The following is a 14392-nucleotide window of genomic DNA, read 5'->3' as shown; positions in this document are numbered from 1 at the left end:
CAAAAGGGGATGGACATGGTCAGCAACAATGCTCAGGCTCAGGTGGTGCTAGGGGGTCCAAAGTGGGACAAGAAAATCTCACGCCATCATCCCTCACCAGCAGAAACCTGAAGCGTTGATACAAGGCGGGATGGATCCATGATTCTCATGGATGATAACCGATGATGGCATCCATTCAATGGGATAATTGCATTCAAAGCGGGTGTTCACGTTAGTGACACCTAATTCTGACCTGACCATCTGGATGTTCAAGACTCATCAGACTAGCTCTTAGCCGACAGGAGAGACACCTGGTGTGGTCTTCTGCTGCTGGAGTCCATCAGTTTCGTGGTCCATCGTGATGTGGTTCAGAGGTGCTGTTCTACAGACCTTGGTAAAAACCAGTGGTTATTAGAGTTGCTGTTGTCTTTCTATCATCTAGAACCAGTCGGACCAGTCTGCTCTGACCTCAACAAGACATTTTAACCACACATCTGCTGCTCACTGGAGATTCTCTGGAAACCTTGGAGATGTTTGAAAATGAAAATCCCAAGTAGGCTCTGAAAACCCAGATCAGCTCATTTGGTAAAATATCGCTCAACCGTCTTTAACCAATATCATAAGGACAAAAATGAAAACATCTGCCAGCAAGACACTTCTCTTGTAAAAGTTTGATAACTATAGTTGCTCATTGTTGAAAAAACCATAAAAATATTTTTTTGTGTGAGCACACAGTAGTGTGTTTTTGTGTGTATTTGTTTTAGTTTGAACTCAGTTAGCGCTCCCCCATGGTGCCGTAGACCCCGTGGCCCTCTGGCAGTAGCAGTGGCCTGTCCATCTGCCTCCTACTGCCTGGGTCAGGTGGGACAAAGGGCCGTGGAAGACCTCCTCCAAACTGAATACCATCAAAGCCCCAGGCCAGCTGTTCAGACCCCAAATCTGCCCATCACTGCCAGTTGGGCCCCATGACATGCAGCAGGACTTGTTCTCGTGCACAAATCTCACAATAGCAGCACATATGCTCAATAGGCCTATTTACAAATGAAGGCATTGCAACACACACATGGGTGGCCCAGATGAAAACAGACACACACTGGTGTGTGCCAGCTCATGTATACAAACAATCCCTTCTCAGGCTCAGGTGTGTCCCTCAGCTCCCTATAATAGCCTGAGTTCACAGGGGTGGGACACCAACAGGTGGTGCTGTTTTCTGTACTAATTATAGCTTTATTCATTCATTGGCAAGTGGAAGCTTCCAGATGACTTTGGCTGGCCTCCTCTTTCACACAACAAAAGCCTCTGTGTGTGTGTGTATGTGTGCGTGCGTGCGTGCGTGCGTGCGCGTGTGTGTGTGTGTGTGTGTGTGTGTGTGTGTGTGTGTGTGTGTGTGTGTGTGTGTGTTTGTGTGTACAGGTCTAGGACAGGACATCAGTAGCAAAGGGAGGACATTTTGCTGATCCTCACTTTGGGATAATGTTACAGAGCTTGACTGGTTAGTGTAAATGAAGATTTAGTTAAGGTTAGGGTAAGAAGCCGACGGGTTTAGAGTTAGTGTTAGGGTTAGGCTAAATTCAGTCACTATAATGTATGTAAGTCAATGATGGTCCTCACAGCGAATGCTACACTAGAGAGAGAGAGCGAGAGAGAGAGAGAGCGAGAGAGAGAGAGAGAAAGAGAGTTTGTGTGAGACAGAGAGAGAGAGAGTGTGTGTGTGTGTGTGTGTGTGTGTGTGTGTGTGTGTGTGTGTGTGTGTGTGTGTGTGTGTGTGTGTGTGTGTGTGTGTGTGTGTGTGTGTGTGTTGTGTGTGTGTGTGTGTGTGTGTGTGTGTGTGATTACGTTCGTGCATGTGTGTGAAATATATGTGAAAATATATTTGTATCATCAGCAAACAATATGAACTGTACAATATCATTAATATACAAAGTAAAAAGCTAAAGACCCAACACTGAACCCTGTGGGACACCATACGTAATCAATTGAAAGTTTGCTATTTGATCTTCTAACTGCATAAATTGATTTATTTTACTCAAATAGCTACTTAACCAATCACAAGCTACCCCTCTTATCCCGTAATCCTTCAATTTAGAAAGTCACAAACTATGAGCTCTACTTGATAACATTTAAATTCGTTGGGTGTGGTAACATGCTCACACGTTATTAAAGTCAAAATAACTTGAAGTTATGAGACAAAAGTCCAGAATTATAACTATAAGATTTATGGCCACTGTTTTTCTTTATTAGTTATTATGTTTTGAGTTGCTGCTTTTGCTGATCTCAGCTGTTATTCTGTGGTCAAAACGAATAAATGACCACTGAAAGTTTAATGTTGGGTGGATTTACACATCTTTAAAATCTTTTTTGACTCTCACTGTGTGAAACGTTCTGTAACTTTTCCAGACTCCCGAAGATGAACTGACTGGTGTGTTTCTGTTTTTTCTTGTGTTGAAGCTCAGAGTCAGAGACTCACAATTCCCCTTCTGTCATCCCATTATCCATCTTCCCTCTGCACCTCTTCTCCGTCCTCCCTTTTCCTCCTTTGCCCTCCTCTGGATGTTATCTCCATCGCTTATGCCCTAACACCCCAATTGTTGTGCTATGAAAACAATAATTAGCAATCCCGAATGAGATAAGCAGCGGACTGAACAGCTTCTTCTGATTTTTTTCCCCTTTCCCTCTTTATCTTGCTCTCTCTTTTTCATGAGAGCAAATGGAGGTGGAGGGGATATTCAGGGGAGGTGTTGGCAAAGCCTCTTTAAACTCTGTGGTATTACGGAGGATTATTTAGTGCTGAATCCTGGCTTGTGAGGCTGTTTTTTTCATCCCTTTCTCTCTCTGGCTGTGGCAGACACCCTAGGTAAACAGTTAGTTTCACACTTGATTGCGTTTGAGAAATTAAAAAACAGGAATCACAATAGGCCGGGGCTGGGGGATGAGGACGAAGGAACACTGACACCATAAGACCCCGGCTCTTCAGGGACTCCTGGTACGCCACGCTGCAGCGCGGCCGCCACAAACACAACAATACACACCCTTGTCCTTCAGAGAACACACCTTCCTCTCAGAGTCTATCTGCACTAACCCATCTGCTCTGCTCCTTCTCCTTCTGCATCCTTCAGATTGTTTGAGTTTAACTAAAGTGTTTACAAACACAAACAACCTGACAATTTCTAGTTTTCCCCCAGATGTATCTCCCCTGTGTCTGTACACACATACGTAAACATCAGTGTGTCATCTCAGCATGAAGTAGATTTTCAGTTGGATAAGAATAGCTCAGATCAGAAGTTTTTGCTGGAAAATCCCTTTTCTGTTTTCATATATCAGAAAAAAGCCATGAGAACATCTGGGATGATGTAAAAGTGAAACAGCTCCACGATGAAGATCAGGACTCTGCAGAGATGTCTGTCCGGTAGAGGGCAGTGTGTTACAGTCTGAGCCTGAAGCTGCTGGCTCCACTGTCAGAAAAGAGCAAATCTATATGAAACAGCTCCGTGTTTAAACCTCTGTGACCTCATCACACGTCTTTAGGAGATCATACATAAGTCCTACTTATAGGCTTTCTTGTTGATTGGTTTAAATGCTTTGGATAATTTTATGATCTTCATTTCAGGTTTGTTTTCCTTCTAAAAGTGTGATCTATGTTCTGATTGGTCAGCTTATTGCTTAAAAATGAAACCACCTGGAAGGCGTTTGATACACCAACACCAAAGGAAGACACATCCAGCTCAGAACTAATCACTTTTAGACATAGCTGGATGCTAAAAGCAAATTCAACAAAAAGCACAAATGATGAATAATCTCACAAAATATTATTTCCCTGTAACTCAGAATCTAATTTTTCTTTATTTGATTTTAGTCGAGAAAAATGCAGGAAATGGATGCTTGTAAACAGCAAATAACAACAACAACACACACACACATGCACACACACACATGCAAGAATTAAAGGATTATAAATAAATCATATGGACTGTTTGTACGCTGTGGTATGAAAGTAACATTTTAAATAAACTAAATAAGTATTATAATTTATCAAAAAACTGTTAAATTAACTTTCAGTTTTGAATTAGAAAAAAAGAGTGTTACATTCATATGGTTGAAGAAATGATAATATCAGAAATAACAAGGCAAAATATAAAAACTTTGTTATTACCATCACCACACCTGTCATCATAATCTCAACAACAGCAGCAATAATAATAATAATAATAATAATAATAATAATAATAATAATAATAATAATAACAATAATAATAATAACAACAACAACAACAACAACAACAATACTACTACTACTACTACTACTACTACTACTACTACTACTAATAATAATAATAATAATAATAATTAGAAAGGTGCATAACTTCATCTTGAGTTCACATTTATCCCTTTTCTACCACTTATGGTCAAATTCAGGTCCAGGACGGAAACCAGACATCCGTCCTCCTAAAAACGGTGTAGTGAGCTCTGGCTCTGCCCCAGGTCTCCTTCCAGTGTGATGTTCCTATTAAACAGGCAGGTGCCTACACCACCTTAACTGAGTCCTTTTGCTGAGGAGGAGCAGTGACTCTACTCCTCACCTCAGGCTCTACTGAAGATGATCATTTCAGCTGCTTGTCTCATATCTTTCATCTCGACCTGAATCTCATGACTATAGTTGCTGGTCGGAACATGAACAGACCAGTTAAATCCAAAATGTCACAAATTCACAAACTTTTATGAAATACTAGCAGAATTTCCTCTATCTCCAGAGTTTTCTTATAGTTTGGCTGCGTTCAAGTCGAGTTTGTCTGCAGCTCCAGGAGGCTACAAGAGTCGCCAAGAGCTGCAAACAAACTTTGTTAGCTTCATTGAATCCCCGCCTGGATTCATTTCCTTCAGTCTTTACTTTGAGTCGAAGCTTTCGCGTGTGGCTGCAGAGACCCAGACACCAGCTTACAGCTAAACACAGGCACCAGCCCGTTTATCACCACGGGCTTGCCTGCCTCTGTTTGGGTTCTCTCTGTGACACAATCAATCATGTTAATTCAATGGGCTTCGCTTCGCTTAAACAAACTTGGAGTTTAAGACTAGAGTTTGTGTTTCCCCGTGCAGCATGCCTACCTACGGTTATGTGGGTCTGCCTATTTAGCAGGAGTGAACCTGAGCCAGGATCCACCCAGACAGTCACACATCACACTGTGTCTGTCAGGGGAATCAGCTGCAGCGGCCCGCCTGCAGCTCACGGGCCTCCCCAATATATAATCTGTTGTTATACTGTCACAACCGACCCCACGGAGACACCACTGAAATTCATTAATCTAATTAAATATGTCGTATTGCCCAAATGAGGCGCAGCTACGGCTTTGCTGCAGGATAAGTGCAAAGTAAGGCTGGGTCCCACAAGAGTAGCATAAAGCCGACTCGCGCTAACACTACTGCGCTTCATTACACTCTTAATTACCTATTGTTTCTAACTAGTTGGTGGCGTTTTAATGAGAATCTACAGGCAGTTAAATGTAATCTAAATTTTCTAATCTACTGGTCCATTACCAGGGAGTCAAAATGTTATTGGTTTTGTGAGTAATCAGACTTTTAAATGGTGCTGATATCACTCCCCGAGGGCAAAGAGTGGGTTTCAACTGTGTAATTGAATTCTGTTCTTTTTTTCCTCTGACTCCTTCTTCTATTCTGGAAGCTGAGAGGAAGATTTTTCTGCTGCTGTGGCCGCCCGCCCGGGTCAAGGAGCGTGTCTTCGGTTCCGGTTGGATCACAAGGTTTTTCCGCACATAGGTCACCATGACGACCCCTCAGAGGAAGCGTGTGTGTGTGTGTTTATGTGGATACATGTGCACGCTTGTGTCCCCGTCAGCTGCGTTTCTGTGCTGCACTGTCACCTGCAGCCAGATAAGCCGAAGGATTTATCACCCACTGAATTGCCTTTGAGTGGTGGATAAAATGGCTCCAATACACTCTGGTATGAAAACGCTGAGAGGTTAATGAGAGCCAAATTCACAGAGGGCTAAATCTATTAGGTTTTCATGGACAGAATCAATCAACATGCACCGCGCCAGCTGATTTGTCATATTGAAGCATTGCCCGTTTAAATTCCAAAACACAGTCCTCCTCACAGAATGATTCACTTTGATTCTGATTGCCTCTTCATCAAGAAGATGACAGCTATGAACTAATTTTCTCTTCTATCATGTTACACACTTATTAGCTCCAGCTGTCCTTGGCAGATGACTGATTCTCTCCTTTTGTGGAACTACAGTTGGATTTTCCTCATCTGTTCAAACAATCACCGTCTTCCTGGGTTCCAGACGAAGGAAGAGATTTATTTACCATTTTTATTTGTATGAAGGATTAACCTCTGATTCACTAAGCACTCCGGAGGAGTTCTTTGGTACTGTTTACAGACTGATCTAGAAAATGAACTGGTTCTTTCCCAGCCTTGGTGCTTTCTGGGCATTTAACCCAGACCAGCACCTGGTTGATCTGGATTCAAGCTACCTCATTCCCTCTTCTTGTTTTCTTTTATTTGTTATTACTGATATGTATGTCTTTGCCCAGTTGCATGACTTCATTTTAGCCAAACTTCAACAATCAGATGAATACTTTGCCTCAGCCCACACTCGGCTCCAGAACAAGCTCCACCTCAGAGTTGATGGCTGTTCTGATAGTCTGTGTTTGGTTTCCTACACATGGGATGCTGCCTGCAGCAGAGCCAATTATCTTCACTTTGGTGTTGCCATGTCTGTTGGTGACAGACGTCCTTTGGTCTATTCAAGCCATGATGCCACCTTGGGTTCTCTTCTGGCATTAACTTAAAGATCCCAACTGAGCTTTGTGAACTATAGGGGACATGTTCTTTAGAAATACTGTTTATTCAGCAGATATTGAGCTTATTTCATGGTTTGATTCACACACATTTGATCAGGAACAGATTGTGATCATGTTATTGTTTCATCATTCTGTATTTAACTCGTTTTACACAAGTGTGGCACTATTTTGTTTGCATGGTTGATCTAATTCAAATATAAACCTCACTGTTTCCTACTTTGATTTCTTCAAACACATTTCTGTATTTTAAAAAAACATTGACTTTTTTTTGCCTCAATGTTTTTATTTATGTATTTATTTACTAATTTTTTTAATTGCACAGTTTAAACTCGACTTTTGACATTTATAACCTGAGACACCAAAGTGACTGTCGTTGGACTTTAGGCGTGATGAGAATAACCTCCAGCAGAGAGCAGATACTGGCTGCTGTCTTTTCCAGTGGAAGCTGCAAGGATAGAATTAATCCATCTGAGTTTTGCTAATTAAAAATAACATGGTGGAGATGAATTAAAGTAAATTCAACAAAAGAACAGTTTTTAAAGCCCTTTTTAATCCTACCTTAAAATTATGTTAAAATCACATTTGAAGGAAAGAGAAACTTCTCCAACAGGCTGAGCTGGTTCCTGATAAAATGTCCCGTCCAGGAGCTTCATCACTCATCCTACATCTCTGTGTCTAATAACAGCAGCAATGAATTAAGCTGAGAGTAGAGTCATCCACTTTCACATCACAGTTACATCATTGGCTTGATAAATGAAAAACACTAAAATAACATTTAAAAAAATAAACATTAAAATATCCTGGTAGTTTTCACAAGAGCTCAGAAATAACATCTGGTTGATCCAGCTGTTCTTGAGTTTCATAAATATCGGATCATTTGTTTGAATGTGCAAACATGTTCATTTGTTCTATTATTATAAAATAATACAGAATGTAAGCATCATCCACCTATAACATGTATGTTTGTGTTTTCTTCATCCACCTAAAACGAGTCTGACGTTTTATTTCAGAAAGTTCTAATTTTCTGATGGTGTAACTGGTGTAACTGGTGTAACTGGTGTAACTGGTCAGTTCTGTGTGGATTCAGAGGTGACCCTAGCTACAAGAATAATCATAAGCAAGGAAAAAAAAGTCAAAGATAGACGCACCTGTCATGGCTGCCTCACACCTTTGTGTGCAGAGATGGATGACAACCTGGGTGTTGTGCGTGTGTGTGTGTGCGTGTGTGTGTGTGTGTGTGGGGGGGGGGGGGGGGATGATTAAAAGTGACCATGGACAGAATGCCCGACTAGAGAGCAGCATTATTAAAAATGGAGTCTCTGTTGTGGTGCTGCAGTCCTCGCTCCGCTGTAACGGGCAGCACCTCGTCCTCGTTTCAATGCTCCATCAATTAGTTTCCGTGTTGGAATAAATGTGGGAAAACGATTCACCTTGAAACTCTGGATGAGTTTAACTTCCTACAGATGATTACGCTGGATAAAAGTGATCTGATGATTGATATCAAAACAGAAGGATTTTGTATTCTCAGAGGAATCAGATGAAAGGATTAGCCTCTGTGCTGCCACGGTGTCAACCAGAGTCAAACACTAGAGGTGGGCAGTGAGTAAAAAGCACAAGAAAGACAACAAAAATGTCAACAAATACAAAAAATATCAGCCAGTTTGTCCATCACACCGTGGAATCACACAAAAAGAGAGAAGCCTTTTACCGCCTACACTAGCTGTCAGGGTGAGCAGTGGTGAGTAAAGAAAGATGAAAAAAGCGATTGGATTTGAAAGAGAAAAGTCTCCCCCTCTACAAAGGAAGATGTGGGGGGAGGGAGAAAAAAGAAGGCAGGGTGTTAGAGGAAGCTCCTCCGACCGAGCCCATCTCCAGCTGTCACAAGTCGTTTCTGCTCGGGAAGTGAGGGGAGGCGAAATGTCAAAATATTTGAATAAATTGCACAGAAGCCTGTTGAGATTGGGGCGCTGCGGTGAGAGAGGAATTGTTGGTGCCAATGGGGTGGAGAGGGGGCTGGGGGCCATGCATTCAGCATCTGAAGTAAATCAAATGATTCCTTCATCTTCTAAAAAAAGTTCAGATCTAATTTATTAGCTCATGATTTTAGCTTTATTTTCTGAACATGAAATCCAACTTATGAAATTTAGCTTTACTGTTAGAAGAGCTTTTTTTCACATCTGGACCAAAATTGTTGAGAATTATTGAACAGTTTTATTTAAAACTCCATTTAATGCAATACTTAGCTTTACTTTAGTAGGATATTTTTGTGCAGAACATTTGTCACCAATCACGTGTTCTTAGAGCACAGATCTATGATTATTGTGACATTGGAGCAAACTCTGGCTGCACCACAACTCTTTGACCATCCATCCATTTTCAACCACTTATCCAGAGTCGGGTCACGAAGGCAGCAGCCTAAGCCAAGAGGCCCAGACTTCCCTCTCTCCAGCTACTTGGGCCAGCTCTTCCAGGGGGGTCCCATGGCGTTCCCTGGCCATTCGAGAGACATAGTCCCTTCAACGTGTCCTGGGTCCTCCCTTGGGTCTCCTCCCAGTTGGATGTGCCCGGAAAACCCAGGTAGGCTTCCAGGACGCATCCTTATCAGATACCCGAGCCACCTCAGCTGGCTCCTCTCGACATGGGGGTGCAGCAGGTCTACTCTGAGCCCCTCCCGGATGACCGAGCTTTTCACCCTATCTCTAAGGGAGAGCCCTGCCACCTTGCAGAGAAAACTCCATTCAGATGCTTGTATCTGTGATCTCATTCTTTTTAACCATCACGGTGTTTCCCCAGAATTTTGGCGTTCTTAAAAATCTTGAATGCTTTAAAAAATGCTTTTTGAGTGTAGATGTTTATTACAGAGAGACAAATTTAACAAAAGTTTGGACAATAACCATAAGTGCAAACTTAATCTTCATCCTTTATGAATCGAGCTGATTCTGCAGAGCATGATGAGTGTTTGCTGAGATGCTTTCCCTCTTGCATCCCTCACTGTCACAAACTAATGTTTAGGTTTGTTCAATTTCCTGTTGGCCTCTTATTAATATTAATCACTCGAGCTGTGGAGTAAATTAAGGACAGGCTACAGCGATAAAGGTCTGATGATGTTTTATTGTTTAAAGTCTCTGAATGCATGTTCTCTATCAGCGGCACACATCTCCTGTCTTTGTTCAGATGATCCCTGGGGTGCATTAGAAGTCGCAGGGTCAGTGTCTCCTCTGTTTGCCTCTGAGCTCACTAACGCTGTGTTTAATTAGGCCTCTAATCAGCCACTAAACACACAATAAAACTAGACAATCTGTATCTGTTTACCTCCCTTTCAGCACTCTGACACACATAGTCTGCATATTTGCATGTATAGTTGGTTTAAAAAATCATTTATCAGAGAGAAAGATCAAGGTCATGACTCCTCTTCACACTCGGTTCCCTAAAACCAATTAAAGTGTCGGTCGGTGAAGTTCAGCTGGAGGACACACACACACACACACACACACACACACACACACACACACACACACACACAGCAGAAACAATAGCAGATGACAGCTTCTCTTCGCTATCTTAGCTGGGTTTTTCTTGCAGCAGTAATTATTTTGCAGATTCTGTCATGAGCCCTAGAAAGTTAAACTGCAATCAGATTTAAATACTCAGTTTTCTGGTGTCTGAATCAATTAGACTTTAAAGAGCTGAAGTTATACAAGAACTCCACTCTGAATGGTGATGAGATCTGTTTGAAAACATCTTTTCCAAATGTAGTCATTTGCATTGGTTCAGGCAGGCAGCGGTGTGCTAGAGTTGATTATGCACATGAGAGTCCCGTGCTTACAGCTCCTTTCACAGTTTAACATGAAATATATTATCTTTGTAGTTCATGGATAAATGTTGATATAAAAAATGTTGATGTTTTTTTGTTTACATTTGGTGATTTGTTTTACATTTAATCCAAGATGCATCTTCTACCTGTTGTGTAAATCGTTGCTCAAACCAACAGACATTCTGAATCTGTTGCTGCTTCACCCACAAATGCCGGTTGTGCAGAAGAAGTTGGAAAACTTGAGGTCTGATAGGTGTAAATCTTCTTTTTGCAGAATGTTCCAGACTAATTAGAATAACACAATTAAACTTAAGCAGTTTGCACCTTTCATGATGATTCAGATCAAGGAAAGTTTGTGATCAATCTATTGAAAAAAGTAAAGCTTCCAGAATAATTTTTCAGGTTCTAGTTTATAAACTATAAAATGGGATTGGATTCGATAATTTCTTTGTTATAACAAGACTCCTTGATAATAAATATTTTGCTATTGAAATTAATTGTTATTTCCTCCTGAATGAAGCCACGTCTGTAAGAAAATGCCTTTGTGGGTTGAGCTGATTAGTGGATAGCTCCAATGAAAAACTCAGCAAAAAGGTTTTAAAAATGAAGAAAAAACAAACATGATATTTTCACGACCTCATGAGAGGTTTTCCCTTGTCGACTGACCATTGTGTGTTTAAGGGAGAAAAGCAAAGACACTGTTCAATACAAGCAATAACTAGAATATCCTCTTTCTAGGCAAAAAAAATAAGTTAATAAATTTAAAAAAGAGGCGGGGCTGGGTGAGCAGACTTATTATTTTTCTGGCTTTTACCAGCTGGGGCATTGCACTGGGACAGTGGGTGTACCAGTGCATGGACAGGCATGTTAATGTGTGTGTGTCTTTTACGTGTATGTGTGCTGGCACTGATCTGCGCGTCCAGCCACATTTGCATCTGTGTGTGCACAGCCATGTGCATATATTATGGGTGGCACACTGGACCAGAACAGAGCTCTGACAGTAGCAGGGCTGCTGCTCATTGATGCCTGCCAGGAGGAGCTGACAGCAGCCTAGTCTGTCAATCACTGAGCACGCCGCTAGCTCCCTGTTCACATTAAACTATCTTGTTAACTCTAAATCTGTTTATACCCTTTTCATCTGAGTGTGATTTCAGCCTTTTTTCTCTCATGTGATGCAGTGTTTGCTGTGGGGGACAGTTTCAGTGGAGACCAAACAAGACAGATGTGAAAAGCTGGTATGGAAATGCTAAAGCCCCATTCCCACCTGTACCGGGTCGGCCCGGGCCGGGTAGCATAGGTTGTTTACATATCTGGGTGGCCTGGAATTTTCCCGGGCCAACCAAGGCTCATTCTCGGCCCTCTTCCCGAGGGGTACTGCTTCAGGCCGACCAGGGCCAACACACCCACTGCTGACAGCAAATTCACACCTTCCATTAGAGCAAGCCTCTGATTGGTGGGTAGAATCAGCCCATTCACACCTTCCATTAGAGCAAGCCTCTGATTGGTGGGTAGAATCAGCCCACATGGGCTTAAGGCAAGGATGTGTGGAATCAACCGGGCCAGGCTGGGGCCGACTGGGGCTACCCGGCCCGGGCCGACCCGGTACAGGTGGGAATGGGGCTTAAGAAACACGTGGTGCTGAACGAGGGATCTGTTCTTGCCAAAACAGGCCAAGCAGCAGTAGAAATAATGAATCCATGTCAAAGGGAAGTTATTCAATGGGAACAACTCAATGAAAAGTGAAATAACTTGGTTGCTTGTAATTCACAGACAAAATTTGGCTGATGTAGTTTACAGTTGTAACGTCCAGCAATGGTCAGTTTTTAGGTACAGTTTGACCCTTCAACATCTGGTCAAAATGGAGACACGAGACTGCACGTGTTCCCTTTATTCTGTCTGTCTTCATCCCATCAGCTGAAGCTCAGAGCCTCTCTGCAGCTCTGAACACACGATAACGTATTGCCAACAATGATGTTCTCTCCTCAAGGCTCAAGGCCTCGCTTATCGCCCTGCAGGATTCTTCGTGCCTCTGAATAAGTGAACACTCGCAGCTCGGATTAGTCGCTAAATCAAAGAATGATTTCTTAAATTAAATATGAACTTTTAAACTTGTAAGTTAAATAATCATTAAATAAACATTTGTTTATTGCTACTTATAATATTTTTATAACATAATGAAATGTTTTCATTAATCTGTGCTTGAGTGATTGAAGTTTGAAATGAATGTTATGTTATGATTACAGTGATTGATATATGTTTCAGCATGTTAATATGACAAAGTCATCACCATTTGCACTCACACAAGGACAAAGTAAGGTTAAGTTAAACTCATGACACATAGATAGTCCTTTACCCCAGATCAGAGCATCCAGATCCAAGAAGGCGTGTTTCTGAGTTGTCTTGCTAACATTCCTCAACTTGTCAACCTCTGGTTGGCTACACAAATCATAACATGAGAACATTAAAACTGGATCTCTCTGGTGATTCATCAGTTCTTGAGAAAAGCTTCAGACCGGCCATCTGAAGCAACACCTCTCTAACCCATTAAAGCTTTTGACACGTCGTCAAAATCTTTTTGCACCTGCGAAGCTGATACAGCAAACGGTTCCTGCAGAACAAGATGATATTGTTCAGACTCCTTCAGAGTCTGCCAGACGTGCAGTTCCATCCATCTGTCATGACCCGAGACATCTCTGGACTGAAATGTCGGTGCTAGAGTATTCTACAGCCCTTGGTGCCAGAGGTCATCTGACCTCTCTGACCTTTGGATCCATGAAGAGGGTCTCCGAGAAGGGGTGAAGTAGACACACAGATTGCGTCTGATGTGTTTTGATAATAATCAACATCTTAGCTTAACACAAAACAAATTCTTTACACCCAGAACCCAGCTCTCCTAGGTATGGAAGTTCTGATAACATCACATTCACACATAGGCACCATACACTACACCTGCTTCATCTAGATCCATCCACTCAGAGTAAATGCTAGTTAACCTGTTATGTTTTAATTGTTTGTAAAATAAATTCTTACTTTTATAAACCTGACTTTTTTCTGAATCAAAACGAAGTGTGTACAATCCCTGAATAAAACAAAGAATACTAGAATCTTCTGATTAAACACGGTAAAGACCAAGTAGGTTGATATTCTATATTTATATAGAGTATCACTACTTATTGGTCATTAGTAGAGGTAATATATATATTGAGCTCTTAAAGCACTCAATTTCTCAAACCCTACACAGTGAATGTGTTTTCATCTCTAAGAATATCCAAGCAGCTCCAAAGTTGATGCCATGCGAGAGTTTTTACTGAAAGGTAATAATCTTCTGTCACTCACAATCGATGCCTGCTAATAAGAGCTGGACTCATTGGTTTTATGCTGTTGTGTGGAAAGGCTGGGTCATTTTGGTTTTAGTGCATAGCAGAAACAGAATGGCTTGACAATGTAAATACAATGCTGGATGTGAAGCTGAATGATCCGTGTGAGTCTTAGTTATCAAGGAGTTGAAATCTGCATGTTTGAGTGGGGAATAAATGCATTCTTAGAATAAGTTCAGCATTCAGTTCAAATACCGGTAATTAGGTCTAGCACATTTTAACAGACACGCAATTAATCCCAAAATTTGCCAAACATAATTATGCAAAATGTTGGTCTTACACCATCTTTTAACTGCAATTCAAACTTAAATTAGTCGTACGCCTTTTATAAATTATAACCTGGTATTGTATTTGTTCTATGTCATCATCATTGAATGTGTGTAGGGTCTATGAACAGTCCTGT

The sequence above is a fragment of the Nothobranchius furzeri genome, chromosome 5 (assembly GCF_043380555.1).
Source record: "Nothobranchius furzeri strain GRZ-AD chromosome 5, NfurGRZ-RIMD1, whole genome shotgun sequence".
In the NCBI taxonomy this organism is placed as follows: Eukaryota; Metazoa; Chordata; class Actinopteri; order Cyprinodontiformes; family Nothobranchiidae; genus Nothobranchius; species Nothobranchius furzeri.
The sequence above is the reverse complement of the archived record's forward strand: the minus strand, read 5'-3'. Positions refer to the sequence as shown.